The following is a 12,211-nucleotide window of genomic DNA, read 5'->3' as shown; positions in this document are numbered from 1 at the left end:
TGGCGTACGCACATTTTTTGTGCGTGTCTGTTTTATTTCCATTGGCGACTCCTAGAGGCAGTTGTGTTAAATTGCTCTCTACAAAGTGTCTGAGCCTTGCAAAGGCAGCTGTATAAGACGGGTTCATCTAGCAGGTATATAAGGTTTCCATACCATACAGTTGACCAGCTAAACCTTAAAGCACAATTTGCAGCGGTCGCCTGTTTTCCCAATGTAATCTGAGCTATCTACTGCACGCACATTTCTATAAAGACACTATCTGAAGATGAATTTGCATACGTGAATCAGAAACATTTCCATTCAATAAATGTGCAAATAAAATATGATGCACAGACTTATTAATTATTCCTACTTGTCTTTCTCGTGATAAAAAGTAGGCAAAATCTGATATGTAGCGGGGGAAAAAAGAGGAAAGAGTTCATCAGACGCTGGATTCGAACCTAGTTCATGCTCGAACATGTCAAAACATGATGACATGCGTCTTATGAGCACGCCACTGAGACTATTGTGGGAGCTGCAACATTTTACACCTATAAACCACACTATTTCTTTTCTAATTCACTCAGTGCGATGTTCAGACCCAACTGTGTTAACCGCATCAGCTAAACTCTCCCACTCAATCTTTTTCTTTTGTTGTTAATTCCGGAGAACAAACTTGCAAATAACACCGCTTTTCTCCGGTCTACCTCCGAAAGGAGCACCTACAATTCACATTCTGTTCAAAGTTTCTCTTTTTGCTTGCTTTTGCCATTGCATTTGGTTTTGCCAAAGTAGAGTCATTTGCATATTCATACGGGGGAGGAGGCAGGGAGGGGTTTTGTGCTCGTGCATGTTACGCTCAGTTTCACGTTCATTCAGATTTACAAATGAATATGCGTGAGATTCGGCGTACGCAGTGTTTCATCCATCTGAATTTTTTTCTGCGTACGCACATTTACAGCGTTGTGCATACGCAATGTTTTAGTATGATTTCCACCCAAGTCTTCGTACATGAGGCCCCAGATCTTAAAAGCTGTGATTTTGTATGGGATGACAATTAACCAAAAGCCCTGAGGCTGGCAGACTGAAGATAAAAAAAAGTCTGTGTGCATATACCCCATTGTCAGATATAAAAGAAAAGTCTGAATTTGTTAGAGGGAAATTCTGAACTGAGTAAAAAACAGCTGAATTGTAAGATGTAAAGGAAAAGTCTGAATTTGACAGATGTAAAATAAACTCTGAATAAAAAGGCAGAATTGTGAGATATAGAATAAAAGTCTGAATTTGTCAGGCACAAACTAAAAATTCTAAGTTAAAAAAAGCAGAATTTCGAGATATAAGTTGAAAGTCTGAATTTTTTGCGAAATAAATTAAGAATTCTGAGTAAAAATGCATAATTTTGAGGTTTAAAAAAAAGTTTGAATTTGTCAGAGGTAAATTCAGAATTCTGAGAGAAAAAAGGCAGAATTGGGAGATAGATAAAAGTCGGAATTTGTTAGACGTAGACTCAGAATTATGAGGGGGAAAGGGCAGAATTGGGAGATATTAAAATAAAAGTCTATTTGTCAGACAAACTAAAAATTCTGAGGAAAATAAGGTTGAATTGCAAGATATAGATTAAAAGCTTGAATTTGTCAAAGGTAAACTCAAAATTTTGAGTAAAAAAAATGCTAAATTGCAAGCTATAAAATAAAAGTCAGAATTTTTTTCATATTTAAACTAAATTCTGACTAAAAAAATCTGAATTGTGGGATATAATGCAACAATCAAGAATTGTAAAATATAAAAATAAAAATTATGAGAAATAAATTTGAAATTTACTGTGTGTAAACTACACTCATTCGGGGAAATCTGAATTAAACTATTTAAAAATGATAATAATAATAAAATTCTAAAAAGAGAATTCTTAAGGGCGTCACACACCGGATCCACCGCAACATGGCGTGCACATGACAGTTAAAAGTATCACACACCAAATGCGCACATTAGCATGATATTTAACATGGAACTGTTCAGATGGCGCTCTGTGGCTCGGCAGAAATATGAACAGTGTCCTGAGTCGTGGCTGGACAGCCAACCGAATTGCGGTGCCGGTGTGTGTACCCTGATAGAAGCCTATGTTAAGAATTCTGAAATGTATGGTGCTGCATGGCGCGACCTGCTTTAGGGGAAGAAATCTCAACAGACAACATACAAAAATGATTGAGCTGCTACTGTCATCAGTTGAATCATGCTTAAACACAAAATCTCTTTGTTTTATGCCATCACTACATAACAAAGAAATGCTTTTTTTGTTACAATCATCAAACAATGAGGTTTAATATATATATATATATATATATATATATATATATATATATATATATATATATATATATATATATATATATATATATATATATATAAAATATTACTCATTTTATCAATTCTCTCGTCATTCTTACCCTCCTCTTGTACACTGCTGCTGTAGCTCTTTTTTTGTCTCAAGAGCATGGCTGATATCTTTAAAGTTTAGCTTCAGGCTAATGATTGCTAATTTATCTCATTAGTTGACATTGGCAGCTCTCAGAGAGATGAAAGCGCAGAAGTAGCCGTCAGGCAGGAGTGTGTGGATGATCTGAATCACAGTTCAGCAGCTCCAGGCTCCCGGCCAGAGGAACCTACAGGCAGCTTTACATATCAGAGCAGCTTTACTAAAATCACACACAAGGGCTAAAACGTAAACATCATTCCTCTTTGCATAATGTGGAGTATTTTTTTTTTTTGGCTCAATATGGAAGTTTGTTATTGGTTTCTGGTTCCAGGTACACAGGGGGAAAAAGCAAACTTTTTAAAGATTTTAAGGAAAAGAAACTTACAAATTTTGGTCTATACATACAGCTCCTGTCTACATTCAAGGCAAAAGTGAAAAACTTTGGGAATATATATATTTTTTTTAATTATTCTATGTGGAAATCAATGTAAATATAATACAATTTAATAAAGTAAATAAAAATAAAAATAAATAATCAATTAACAAATCAAATTTTAAATCAATCAACTTACATGTAGATCTTTTTTTAAAGATTTCATATTTATTTTTATGTCCTTACTCTTCAATGTGGAAGTGTGCTCGTTTTTGCGATTGTTTTAGAACTTCCGATTGACAGTGGCCTCTGAATTCTTAATCCGGGCCTGCTAAGGCCACATACCTGGAATTGCGTTGCACCCCAAATCTTTCCACCCCTGATTTTATTATATTCTTTCCTGCTACATTAATACTGTTTAATATTTGTTCTACTCTTTTCTAGCAATATTTGGCAAATAAATATGAAATAAATCTTTGGGTCTGCTTAAATTAAATATTTTAAAATTCCCTTTTGTGAATGATTCAGATTTCAGAAATGTATAAAACTGTTTATTTAAAAACCTAGTTTTCCCACTTTGGGATTATTTGCAAAGGGTCAGAAAATAATTACAGCTTAATTAATTCAACTCAGTCGCCCCTTGAAATAAAGCACAGAAGTAAGGAATGCTTCCTGCATCTTAACCAATTAACGACTTCATGAAAATGCACAATACATGGTATAATATTTATTCCCTTTGTTTAAATAATGTTGGGCAGAAATTCATTTGCATTCCTAATCTTCTAGTCACTTAAATTTGCAGCTGCATTTCATGTGCGTTCCTTTTTGTTTGTATATATATCAGCAGCTTGAGGGCAGGTATTAATTAATGAGAGGGAGGATTTGGGGAGAAATAAAGTGTGGTCTTTTGCACAATGTTTTTGGTTGCCAAGCTCATTTAGCTGCAAGCTTTTCTCAGGGTGCCTGTCTGCTGTAAGCTCTGTAGACAGACCCCGAGCTATGGCTTAAACACTGGGCCAACTAACAAGCATCACTTGCTGAACTGCTTAACTTTACAAGTCATTAACAACCTAGCAGATTTGCAGAGTTTATTTAAATAAGATAAAGTCTTATTAGTAATCCACTGTGAGGTTCACACAAGCACAGGCTTGGCTTGGCAAAGGAGCACTTGCAGGCATGTAAAAGAGGCAAGATTAATCTCATGGTAGCCTACACACAAGAAAAAAATCAAGAAAGCATCAATCGTTACACACTGAAAAACAATATTCATAATATTACATTTATTTTCGTTTTTTTAAGGTGAGTGGTTGCAAACAATATGGGCTGAATTTTAGGAAACTAGTTTAATTTAGAAATGTTCAACTTGTTTTTATTATTATTTTATTTAAATGCAGCCCGTATAAATTGTTTGCAACCCCTAAAAATGTAAATATAATTAATCATTTTTTTAAAGCACCATTTTGGGCAATTATATTCTTGATAAACAAGTTGCTTTCGTCATTGTGAGTGAGAAACAAACTGATGGGGTGAAAAAAAAAAACTTGTTTCAAGTCACGTGATTGTAATGACGCGCGAAATTCAGATAGAGGAAAGGACATAGAAACTGAATGGAAGACTAGAGCAAAGTCCGCATTGTTGCGATGTAGAGCATATTGTCCGGGAGTAGCTTTTTTTATCATGTCAATTAACCCAGCTACATTCGAGGCTATGCCGCGCCTCTCGTTAACGGTTGTTTACTCTACTACTCCGCCTAAACGCCACACATGGATTATTGCAAAACAAGATGGAGACGTCATTGCAGCTTATTGATTGCACGGCAGGTAAGTTAGATGTTCGTCTGGATTTTGTTTAAGTCTGGTTTGTTTGTAGTAGACCTATCTGATTTTTTTAAATATGATTCGGAATTTTAGGATTTTTAAAAATATATTAGATAATATAATATTGAGGTAAAGTTTACACATTCGCACATTCGTTCAGTGACAACTTGACATGTTTACTATGGTAATTACTTTGAATATTCGGACTGAAATCACATGTAATTATGACTTCAAAACAACAGAAGCACTATTTTGACCGTGAACAATGTTGCACTTTGACATTCATTGGATGCTAATATGCTTTCACTATTTAGAGTTCTGAAAATAGGCTATATTATTAAGGAGAAATTCAGAATGTCAATTAAAAGAAAAAAAAACTATATATATATATAGATTATATATATATATATATATATATATATATATATATATATATATATATATATATATATATATTATTATATATATATTATTATGATGTATTAGAGCTGATGTATTAAATTTATTAATCACAATCAAAACAAATTATGAATGTATATTATATTTAACTATATTTGAGAACATTTTTATTTTATAAAAGGTAAAAACAGCGAATATGTAAATTTGGAATTCTAAGGAAAAAATACATTTTGAAAGAACCGAAAAATTATGACCATATTGAAAAAAATGTTAAGACTTTTGAGAATTGTTTACAATTTAGAGGAAATGGTGTAACATTCTACAACATTCTGTGAAAAAATAATAATTCTGTGAATAAACATAATTCTGGCAACGCGGTGGCACAGTGGGTAGCACATTTGCCTCACAGCAAGAAGTTTACTGGTTTGAGCCTTTACTGGGTCAGATGGCATTTCTGTGTGGAGTTTGCATGTTCTCCCCGTGTTCGCATTGGTTTCCTCCGGGTGGTCCGGTTTCCCCCACAAATCCAAATTAAAGACGTGGTATTGGGTAGGCTAAAATTGACTGTAGTGAGTGTGTGTGTGTGTGTGTGTGTGTGTGTGTGTGTGTGTGTGTGTGTGTGTGTGTGTGTGTGTGTGTGTGTGTGTGAATGAGTGTGTATGGATGTTTCCCAGTGATGGGTTGCAGCTGGAAGGGCATCCGCTGGCGCTGCGTTAAACAAATGCTGGATAAGTTGTCTGTTCATTCCACTGTGGCGACTCCAGATTAATAAAGGGATTAAGCTGAATAGAAAACGATTCATAAACATAATTCTGAAAAGCAATGACAGCTCACAAAAATATAGCATCAATAACTTACAACCAGACCCACACGGAATCTGTGTGCTCAGAATTCTGGAGATTTTTAGCCCATCGTTTATTCTGTTTTTTTTACTTGTTTAAATATGTGTAAATTTATATTTATTCAGTAACATTATTGACTATTATAAAATTATTCATATGATTTATTTACAATACTGTTTGTAAAGTAATATTTTCTCTCTTTTAGTAGAGAAATTAAATGAGAGACTAGTTTTGTTTACCAAATAAAATGGATCTAATTGGATTTGCATTTTAAACATTAAATACAAGTTTAAAAGTATTACTTTTTAGTTCATATTTTAAGGTCATTCCGCATATAAAATACAAAGTCACTGTGAGATAAACGTCTAAAATGTAGTCAAAAACATACTCCTACCATAATAATCACGTCAGTCTGAAAATAAAATAAATGTGGGCAACTAATACGCAGTGAATAAAACGTTTTCAGTCAAAAATGCCATGACACAGCAACCACTACAGTGACTATCAGGAAACAATGGTGTCAGCTTTATAAAGGACGACCAGAATAACCTTGTTTTGCACTAAGGTGACACGCCACACCATGAAGATGCTAACACAGGAAGAAACTGTAGCCACTTGGCGAAAAACGCATGTCATCAAACAGCCGTAACAGAAGCAGCGGAAATCCGACACGCCTCACTGTGAGCGAATGACAATCTGCATTCATGGCCTTTTCTGCTTCATGCTCCGCTGAGGCCTTGATTAAACCAGATGAGGAAAAGTGTCCTTTGACAAGAACTGTGCCTTGTTTTGCTGTAGGCATTTTAATGATATCTCTACAGGCGTCAGAACAAACCAACAGCAGATCAGAAATGGACAACAACGGCAAAAAAAAAAGTTCCAATTACCAATATCACATCATTGCACGGCAGCCATGTTGTTTTTTATTGGATTAAGTGAAATGTCAGGCGGCTAATTAGAGAAGTGGAACGGGTGGAGGAGGAGCGTCATATTTCCCAACATTACATTCAAAAGGTTAATCTCCAAACCCTTCGAAAATATTGTAGCCTGAGCGTTAAGTGCATTATCTGTCTGTCTCTGCTTGTCTGTCTCTCTGCTTTCTTTAGAAAGTGCCTTCCGTTAAATACATACCTGATATCTCTCTCGTTCTGCTATACAAGATAAACATGTGCTTTAGTGGTTATGGGAGAGCATATGCATTTAGGGAAAGAATAGTTAAATGGATTTCATAGATTTATTTCACATGCTGCTTTTATATTAGCATTAGTAATTTCTTTTTTCTTTCTTTCTTTCTTTCTTTCTTTCTTTCTTTCTTTCTTTCACTTCTGTTTTTTACTGTTCTGTTCTTCAGTCATTTGAGAATTACAATAGTGTACAAAAAAACTCTGCTGTGCTTCCATTACCCTTCAAATTGCAAACTCAAAATATGACTAATGGAAATGCTTGAATTTCTAGAAAAAACAACTTCCATTTAACACAAAAATGCTTTTACGCATAGGAGGTTTTTCAGGGAATTTAAAAATGGAATATTTTACAAAACAACAGTTTATTTTTTATTTTTTATTTAACAGTCATGCAAAGTTCTACAAAAAATTAACCCAGAAATATGTTTTAAACGTGCTAACAGTGTGCTTCTAGTTCTGCAGTCACATACACATTTAGGACCAAATTTGGACACAAATTGGCTTTTCACGCTGCATTTTACACTTACCTGACGTTCAGAATCCTGCTTTTAACCCCAAGTTAAAGAATGTTCATTCATTCATTCATTTTCTTTTTTGGCTTAGTCAAGCATAATATATTATCCAGCATATGTTTTACGCAGCAGATGCCCTTCCATCCACAGCCCAACACTGGGAAACACCCATACACACTCATCCACACACATACACTACAGCTAATTTAGCTTATTCAATTTACCTATACCACGTCTTTGGACTGTGGGGGAAACCAGAGCACCCGGAGGAAACCCACGCCAAGATGGGGAGAACATGCAAACTCCTCACAGAAATGCCAACTGACCCAGCTGAGGCTCAAGCCAGCAACCTTTTTGCTGTGAGGTGACTGTGCTACCCACTGTGGCACCTTGACGCCCCTTTAAAGAATGTTTTAAACTTTAAATAAGCATTGCTTTTATAACCTGGGGTTATGAACTTGCAGTGCCAAAAATATTCAGTGTAAAATGAGGCATTGCTTTAATGTTATAGCTTGAAGATTCAATGCAAATGACAACCAATTGCATGCTTCATATTCATATGATTAAGATCACAAAAACACTGTATTTTTATAAAAAGCTGTGTCAAAATGTCAAATGTATCATTTTAAAGTGAAGAACAGACCATTTAATTATTACCTTACTGTCAAAACAGTATTATATATTACAGTCAGTAAAGGATATGCGGTAATGAAGCTAGTTGCAGAGTTTATCCAATTAGTAACAATCCATCCAACTTACTTGCATTTTGGATATGCGTACAAAAAAAAACTATTGATGTACATGCTGCAAGTTTTGAAAACGCACATAAAAACAAATGCGCATAACTGAGTAGGATAAACTTTTTTTATTCTATAAGAAAAGATGCACATAAACTACAATGGAAACACTTTCAACGAACAAATTCCAGTATGTGCATTTAAATAATCATGTGATTTGGTTATAAGAGATCATGTGATGTTAAAAATGTGTGGGAATGAACAAACCAGCAGGCTGAGCACATTGTAAAGCATCTGAAATGCTGTTTTGGTCATTCTAAAATACTAGAACCATCTCAGTATTAGTGTTATTATATTATTAATTACCTCCAGAATCAAGAGTGTCTGTGTGTCTCACACCTTCAAACGCCAAAACGCATTCATTGCATGTCAGTGTTTGCCTTCTGATGCGCAAGTCGTTTATTAAATAAAGAAAAGATTCACACAGTTTCTCATACTGCGGCAAATTCCACTTTTCCTTTTGATATTTGTTGCCAGTTAATCAGGAAGTGACAATTTTGTTCTCTTTGACTCATTAGATGGAAACGCTGCTTTATTCACACGTCTTTTATGCCATATTCCAGTTTTGCACACATTTATATGCATCTTTAGATGGAAACAGCTACTGACACCGACGATTCAATTAAGGACATAAATTTAGTCTTTTTTTTCCAGCACGGTGCTGGGTTGCGGCTGGAGGATATCTGCATTAAACATATGCCAGAGTAGTTGGTGGTACATTCCGCCATGGTGACCCCTGATAAGTCCGTGACTAAGCTAAAGGAAAATTATTGCATGAATGAAGCTAGGCTTTAGGTAGGTAAAGTCTGAAAATAAAGTTAAAGAATACCCAGCATTCATTGTTATCCCTGGCTAAATTTTGAGCACTGTGACATGTAAGGGTAATCCAGGATTAAATTTACCTGAGCTTCTAGAATGACCCAGGGAATGAGAAAAACCATAAAGTTGCTTTCTTTCTCAGCAAAGTGGCATCTTTTGAATCTGTCCATCTTTGAATCGATTTATCAGCTAAATGATGTGCGCTTGCTATGATAGGAGGCAAAAGCTGTGAACCTGAGGGCTGTTATGACTCCCGTCTCCACCCAGTCACTCAACACACACACACCAGCCATCCGTGACAAACAGGGTGTGCTCCCGTGCCACCCCAGGCTCCTATTTTTTATGTCTTTGTTTTACAGACTATAAACGACAGCGCACAGACACACACATCTGCTCAGTAAAAGATGCTCTCTTTCCTAACAAAGCAGCAGTCAGAACATAATGAGTCCTGACAAGTCCATAGATGTGAAGAATCGCATATGCCAGAGAAAATGAAAAGGTCAGTAAGCAGTGAGGAAACTTAATATGAAGTAGACATATGAATACCATCCAAAGAATTATTGCCATTAGCAAAGACCAGCAACGCCGACACACACCGCCAAAGGAGGGCTTTGGTTAATGTGACTTGTACTTCTGAGTGTCACTCTTTATTGAAACTCTGAAAAAAAGAGCAAAACGAGAGCCTGTGATATTCTAACAATAATTCTGAACAGAAGAGCAGTGTGTTAAATTAAATAGCACATCCATGATGCAAATCTCCCATTCCACCATATACCAAATGTGCTCTATTGGATTGAGTTCTGGTGAATGTGGAGGCCAGTGAACTCATTTTCATATTCAAGATACCAGTCTGAGATGATTTAAGCTCTATTAAATTGGGCGTTATCTTGCAAACTATTGGTATATTATAATATGAAACACAAATTTCGTTCAAAGCACATACACACTAATGGAATTCTGAGAGTAGGGTTGGGTCGATAGACGATCCCATCGTCCATCACTGATGGCTGATAGACATCACGATGCTAAGCCGGCATCACCATCCTCCACCCTGCCCCCGTCGCAGTAACCCGCTTGCAAAAAATACACACTTAGGCCTTGTTTACACTAATAAGTCTTAGTTTTAAAATAGCATTTTAGAACGAAAGTGATCCAAGTCCACATTGGTCAACATAGCCCAACCCTACCTGAGAGTTGATCATTTATATTTCTCTTATCTATATTTCTTCTTATTCCAAGACACCCAAGACCTAATATAAAGTAGAAAGAAATCAAACTTAAATGAGGACTATATTAAGTCTCAAGGGAACCTCCACCTTGTCCTACATACTTGCATGGAGCTCTATTTTAACAAGCAATTTGCAGAAAATATGCACACGCTCATCAAATGATTACTCACCACATCACCTGAGGATAGATTATTGATGTGGTAATGCCAGAAGCACTTATATCATTATGAAACACATCTGGTACATGTTTATTTTGGCGATGTTACTGATATGAATTGGCACAGAGGCTCAGCCATGATTTACCGGTGTGGAAGTGGAGGTACAGTGGAACAGGTGGAGGTGTCATTTTTCATGCTGCGCTTTGTTCTGAGCACCAGCCAATGTGAGAACATTCCTCACCGGAATTAATAGTCTGTGGTCCTGGAGACCAAATGGAAGAAAAGCAAGAAGGTGGGGAGATAAATGGGGATGACAAACTTGAAGAGTTCACCCCCTCGAAAAACAAAATAAATACAAAGTTTTAAAAGTTAAAAGTGGTACATTAGTTTGGTGTGGGGAGCAAAGCAAACCACAATGTAAGTTAGTCACTAATATAAACTCACAAGCCTCTTTGGTAGTTGTCTCTTGATATTCATTTAGGTGCTGGTAATTTCTTCAGAGATCTCTTTTGACATGATGAAATCACTTGCTGCAGATTTGTCAGTGATCCTTCAGTTCGAATCTCGTGTTTCACCGCATCCCAAAGATGCTCTATTGGATTGAGTCTGGTGACTGGAGGCCATTTGATCTAGTGAACTTACTGTCATGTGCGAGAAACTACAGCTTTGTGATATGATGCGCTATCCTGCTTGACGTAACCAATCCAAGATGAGTATACTGGTCAAAAAACAATGGCCAAAAACAACAAAACCCAGATGCACAGTTGAATTTTTACTCAACTGGTACTCAAATGTGGCAAGAAAATGACTCCTAAAACCTTGAAATGATACAAGGCAAGATGGATCCTTGCTTTCATTCTGATTACACCAAAATCTGACACCACTGTCCAGATGTTGCAACAGAAATTGAGACTCAAGAAGACCATGCAAACTTTCCCGCTCTTAAATTATCCAGGTGTGGTGAGCCTGTGAGAATTGTATCCTCCTGACTGGAGTCTTCTGTCCTCTTCTGCTGCTGTAGCTCATCTGCTTCAAGGTTGGAAGCATTCAGAGAGATGTTACTTTAGACTATCAGGCTTTAATGAGTGGTTATTTGACTTACATTTTTTTCTTCTATCAATCTAAACCAGTCTAGTCAGTCTACTCAAACCTCAGGCAGCGTCAAGGTATTTTCACCCACAGAACTGCCGCTCTTTTTCAGCCCATTCTCTGTAAACTATACGCCTGTTTGTGAAAATCCTTGTAGATCAACAGCTTTTAAAACATGCAGATGAGCCCACTGGGCAAATTTGCCACATTCAAAGTCACTTAAGGGGCAATGATCATTCATGCTCTCTGAGGATCTACAACTGACAAACTCTTATGCCGAGTTCAGACAGCGCAATTTTCAAAGTAGTGGCATCACAGAAGTTTTCACACTGCATGACTATCTGAGGTAGCATTTCGTTGCTGTTTGTTTACATTGCAAGATGGATCTGCAACAAGGGGTTTCACCCTGCATGACTTTACAATATGAAGAATTGCTGACAACTTTGTCTTGATATGCAAACTAAATCTCACAACTTCTACCCCAATCTCCCGCTGGCCTGCAGATACCATACTAGTATATGATGCTGCTCTCTGCATTTC

The 12,211-nt window shown here is 36.4% G+C and overlaps 1 long non-coding RNA gene across 2 annotated transcripts in view; it reads left to right on the top strand.

Annotated features, from left to right (window-relative positions):
- The first annotated feature begins 4,409 nt into the window (after positions 1–4,409).
- LOC141376633 (uncharacterized) overlaps positions 4,410–12,211 on the top strand; it is a 73,944-nt gene continuing 66,142 nt past the window's right edge. For both annotated transcript variants that reach the window (XR_015502761.1, XR_015502760.1), the window contains exon 1: positions 4,410–4,645. This is a non-coding gene — a long non-coding RNA (uncharacterized LOC141376633). The remainder of the gene's footprint in view (positions 4,646–12,211) is intronic.

Source organism: Danio rerio, chromosome 11 (genome assembly GCF_052040795.2).
Source record: "Danio rerio strain M-AB ecotype USA chromosome 11, GRCz13ab, whole genome shotgun sequence".
Classification (NCBI taxonomy): Eukaryota; Metazoa; Chordata; class Actinopteri; order Cypriniformes; family Danionidae; genus Danio; species Danio rerio.
The sequence above is the reverse complement of the archived record's forward strand: the minus strand, read 5'-3'. Positions and strand labels throughout refer to the sequence as shown.